The sequence below is a fragment of the Gordionus sp. m RMFG-2023 genome, chromosome 2, assembly GCF_954871325.1.
Source record: "Gordionus sp. m RMFG-2023 chromosome 2, tfGorSpeb1-WG-v2, whole genome shotgun sequence".
NCBI lineage: Eukaryota > Metazoa > Nematomorpha > Gordioida > Chordodea > Parachordodidae > Gordionus > Gordionus sp. m RMFG-2023.
The window spans coordinates 32016012-32021373 of record NC_088776.1 but is presented as its reverse complement, the minus strand read 5'-3'; the positions used below and the strand labels follow the sequence as shown (position 1 = coordinate 32021373).

The following is a 5362-nucleotide window of genomic DNA, read 5'->3' as shown; positions in this document are numbered from 1 at the left end:
TCATATTTTAAAATAGAGGTGTAATAATTTTAAATTTTTTATGGCCTCCTAACTCTCCATTTTGTAAGCTTTACCGCCCAGAAGGCGCTTATTATATTTTTAAGACTTAGGTCATTTATTGATATGTACAGCTTTGATTTAAAAAATAAAATAAGTGGCATTCGTAAATCAAAGCCTATTTTTATTAGACTTTATAGAAGAAACTCAATAGCCGGCTAAACAGACGACTGCTAAGAACTAAGTCGGACCAGGACAGGCCCTAAATGTTGGCAGATATCTTATAATTAGTGCTTCCAATTGTTAGGCTAACATCGTGAAGCTGATGATAAATATCTATGATCAAAATTTATAAATATGTATAATAGGTAGATTTTCTATATATTTACTTTACAAGAAAATATTTTTTTAAATAAATTTAAGTCATTTAAGTAAATTAGGCCTGAGTTTTTATATATTTAATATCTTTAATTGTTTTTAATATTAAAAAATTTTAATCATAAATTTCAATTATAAAAATAAGAATATTTTTTTTAATAGAAATTAAAGGTGAAGAGTTCATAAAAATTATAACAGTATATATAAGTTACAACCCAAATTCTTGAAAAAATATATAAAAACATGCGAATGACCATATGCACATTCTTAATATAAAAAATGAATATCGATATATCCTTAATTCAATATTTTAATGTTCCATATTCTTTTTTACAATTCTTCATTAGAGCATTTTTTAAAAATTTACATATTTTCAACAGAGATAAATTTTTTCCCAACTGATAGATAAGGCTTAGAATAATATATAAGCAACTTAACATAGCTTAGCCTAATATAGTATTCTTAGAAAACTTATTTTTATACATTTGAAAAAATAGATATGGAACAAATTTAATTTTTCAATAAATAAAGTGAAAATGTTCTATATCCAAAAATTGATGTAGCCTTTTATTTAAAGATACTAAATATTTAAGTTTTAAATGGATATGCAACAATTACTGAAAATTAACAAAATAATAAATTTTATTTAATCTCATGACTACATATTTGTAATTCTGGGTTAATGATTTGGGACATTATAATAAAGTAATAGCAAAGTAACAGAATGAATTCTAAATTATTTTTCTATTTTTGTTATGAATATGGATCAATATAGCACTAAAGAATAGATTTATTGAATTTGCCAAAAAGGATATAAAACAAAAATATTGACCCGAATATATGCATCATGTTATCTATCGCGATTAAAAAAAAATATGACGTTTATCTATATAATTGATAAACCATATTTGATTCGAGAATTTGTCAATAGGGGAAGCCACCAGCCAATACTTTTTCAGGTTCAATCACTCAGAGTTGAGTAATAAAACAAAATTCAAACTATTAATTGTAAACTTGACTCTTCGTCAAAGGCTAACAGAATTCCCCGCATTCCTGTGGTGCGGAAGAGTTCAATTTTTGCAAAAGCCTCAAATTATGAAGGGAGGCCCCTTAAGATTTTTTGCGGGATAAGAAGGGGGGGTCAAGGTTTTTGCTCCTTCTGCACTTTGTCTCTGATTCCAGGTAATATTTTGCTTATAAATTTAAATTTTTTTATATATGTGAATAAATTGAACTTTATTTATGATAAAAAAATAATAAGAAGGTTAAAATATAATTACAAATTAGCAAAAAACATTTAACAAAAAATTAATAAATTCATTATGAGAAATTTAGTTATCATATACAATACATTTGGAAATACATAAATTTGTACAGTCCATTTATTAAGGTTGTTTGCACACTGGACAAACTTGTGGATTATTATTAATGGGTATTGTTTGATTCTGATATTGCATAATGTTATTTTGAAAATTGCCACCACCCTTCAAATAGTTCCTAGGACGAGGACTCCCAACAAATAACGGCTCTAAATTGTATTTCTGGTTACTTACCAACCTTTAATATAATTTTATGGTTGAATTATTATTATTAAAATTAGCATTGAAACATAAATTTGCAACAAATACAATTAGCTTTTTATAAAATTCGGGAAATTTTTTTTTACTTTTAAAGTTATTTTGACCCATTAATGGTCAAGATTTTTCTGGTGGATAAAAATGCTCAATTTTTTCAAATTATATTGATTAATGCTCAAATATGATATTTTAAAAAAATCAGCCGAAAAAAATAATCCTAAATAGAAAATCTAGCCTGGTGCATATCTGCACCGTTAACCATTAAGAGGTTAAAAAAGATAAAAATTATGTCTAAGACTATAAGATCAAAAAACAATAGAAATCTTAATTCTTTTTTTTTGTAATTTATAATAAAAACAAGAAAATGTTTATATATTATGAAAATCCTTGAAACATTTAGTATGAATTGTGATTTGACATGTTTGGCACATATATTTTGAGTGCGTATGGCAATATCTGCATCTACGTCTTTTCCCATCTATAATTTTGGATAAATAATTTTCAGATGAATCAGTAGGGTTCTCGCTCTGTAATGCAAACTGGCTTGCGTGCCCTGTACTTAAATTTTTTCAGAGAAAACAGATACGTTATATTTTACAATCCCTTTCAATGGGGAAAATGAAAATATAATAAAACTTGAAGACAATTTGCATGGTAAAAATCCATCAAATATATATTTTAATTTTCGGCGAAGACTTATATTCCCTAATTGTAGATCAAAGTAATATTTATGCAAAACAAATGAATAGGTCTAGTAATGTATAACCATCTCAGATATTAAGAGATTTATTGGAATTTTATTATTTACTCGATATCATTCTTTCCCACAGTAAAAGATGTATTTGTCTAATAATAATGATATTTCTATTCCAATAATCCGGAATACAATGACTCAATTACAATTACTAAATTTAAACATAATATTTATTTGACAGACAATACTAAAAACATATCCATGATAGATTTTATAAAGTTAGGCCTTACAAAACCAAATTGTCATAAAATATATTTTGATAATTTCTATACGTCAATTAAACTTTTATCATACTTAAAACAAATGGGATATTTTACAACTGGAACTGTGATTGATAATAGAATGGAGCATTGCCCAGTTGAATCGATAAATGCTGTAGCAAAAAAAGAAAGAGAATATTATGATTATAGGTTCAAAATTAAACGATATTTATAGTTCGTTGAAATTATAATACGGGGGTGACTAGGTATTCCAAGAAAATATCTTCTAAAAATAAAATTCCTCAGCCAAATATGATCCCTGCTTATAACAAACACATGGGTGGAGTTGATCTGTGTGATAATCCCATATCTACTATTAAATAAAAAGAGGGAAAAAAGGGCGGTGGCCAATATTCACCAATTTTATCGATGTAGCTTAGATAAATTCGTGGAAAATTTGGAAATTTATGAATCGAGATGAGAAGAAGAGATTGCTTGCATTTAGGCGAGAAGTTACTACTTCCTTTGAACACCAATAAAAATTTTAAATGGCGAGAAATTACAGAATAGCTTTTTGTAGCAGATGATTCTGGAATGTCGTCTCAATTGAATTATGAATCTCCAATTCACCAGCAGTATCTGAAAGTAAAACTCCGTCATTTGTTAAGTCATTTTAGAAATGATTCATTTAAAAATTTTAATTAAAAATTAAATATTTATTTCATAGAATCTTGATTTTTTAATTAGTCATCTATTATTTTGATAATTTTGATTGAATTGACAAAACAGGTGCATAAGAAAAAAAATGTTCAGCAAGGAAGAGGGTACAAATAATTTTAATTTTTTATGAATAATTTTAATTTTCGAATATTTATGAACCGAATATTTGCTAATAATTTTATATAATTAGGTCGAGATAAAAAATTATAAAAGAACATATTATTCGATTCTCAGGGGGCTCAAAAATATTTTCAAAAGACCTTTTTTGGATATAAAAATTTCTTTTAGCGGGCTCGAGCCTCCCACCCCCCTCCTTAGCAATGGTAATAGTTTTAAGTATAATATAATAAATTATAATTCATTATGTTAAGTTTAATTTGTTTGAATTTTTTAAAATAATTTATACTGCTAGATGGTTAACGGTTCATATATGCGCCAGTCAACTTTATAAGGTTAGCAATTAAAATTTTAATTATTTAAAATTTCAAAAATGATTGATAAATATTTATATATCTATAAAAAAAATTTATACACTAGTTTTCATCGAAATAATTTCACAATATGCTCGTGAGATCACTTAAAAGACTTTGCATTTTAGACCTCATAAATTCGCCATGTTTGAGGGCTTCTTAGGGACAGGGACATAAAAAAAAATTTTTTTCATATTTTTCTTTTCCAGTTTTGAGGTACAATGTCTAAACTATATAAAAACCTTTTTTATTATTTTTTAAAATAAAAACTACTATGCTTAAAAATGATATTTAGGAGGTGGTGTATATATGCACCGTTAACCAGTAATGGGTTGGAAATTTTAAAATATACAAGCATTTTTTTATAAAAATGTAAGATAAAAGAATTTAATATTTATATTAAAATATAATTCTTTAGATACCAATTCAATCTGCAAATAAGAATGAACCAATAATTATAGTTATGAGCAGTTATATAATACATAATGATAAAAAATATATTTTACCAATCTGCTGTTATGATAAGATCCCTATATTCTCCAATCTTTAAAAACCAATCTTTTGTCATTCTTGCAACCTGCTGAAGTTGGGCTTTGGTAAGCAGATTAAATCGAATACATGACATAATCTTAAATACCAAAGAATCAGGATTAGTTTGATTCTTGAGCCAATTCAATGCATATTGAAACACCTCCATTTCATTGGCCATGTTAACAGAATCTGATGACAATAAACGTATGATTTCAGATATATCGCCTGTAGCATTGATAGGATTAGCTAAAATTTGGGGGAAGATTTGCTGATTGTTACTATAAGGTGTAACCATAGGAATATTTTGAGGGTTTTGATATTGAAAATTCATTGGCATATTTGTTACGTTTTGGTATTGTAAGTTCGTTGACTGATAATTAGGTAAGGGTGCTGGCTGATTCATGGGCTGATAATTAAGTAAGGATGCTGGCTGATTCATGGACTGATAATTTGGCAAGGGTGATGGCTGAATTATGGCTTGATTAATATTTTGTATCCCTGGATATTTATCATCGATGGCTTTGGAAACATGATTCATCTTGAATAAATCTGCCGTATATTTTAGACCACTAATCATTTGGTTATCTAAATTGAGTTCGTAATCTTGCGTATACATAATTTTTAAGAGCTCCTGGAATATCGCAGGATCGACTTTTAAAAATTTTGGGACGTTCCACCAAGATAGGTTTGGGGTTTTTTTAAATAGTTCAGAGAAAAAGTAGCTGTGACACCCTA

General features: G+C 27.1%; 1 long non-coding RNA gene across 1 annotated transcript; it reads right to left on the bottom strand.

Moving 5' to 3' along the window:
• Positions 1–1795: 1795 nt before the first annotated feature.
• Positions 1796–3568, bottom strand: LOC135923819 (uncharacterized). Its single transcript, XR_010571277.1, has 3 exons — positions 3470–3568; positions 3001–3079; positions 1796–1932 (listed from the first exon to the last, which is right to left on the bottom strand). It is a non-coding gene; the product is annotated as an uncharacterized LOC135923819 (long non-coding RNA).
• Positions 3569–5362: the final 1794 nt, after the last annotated feature.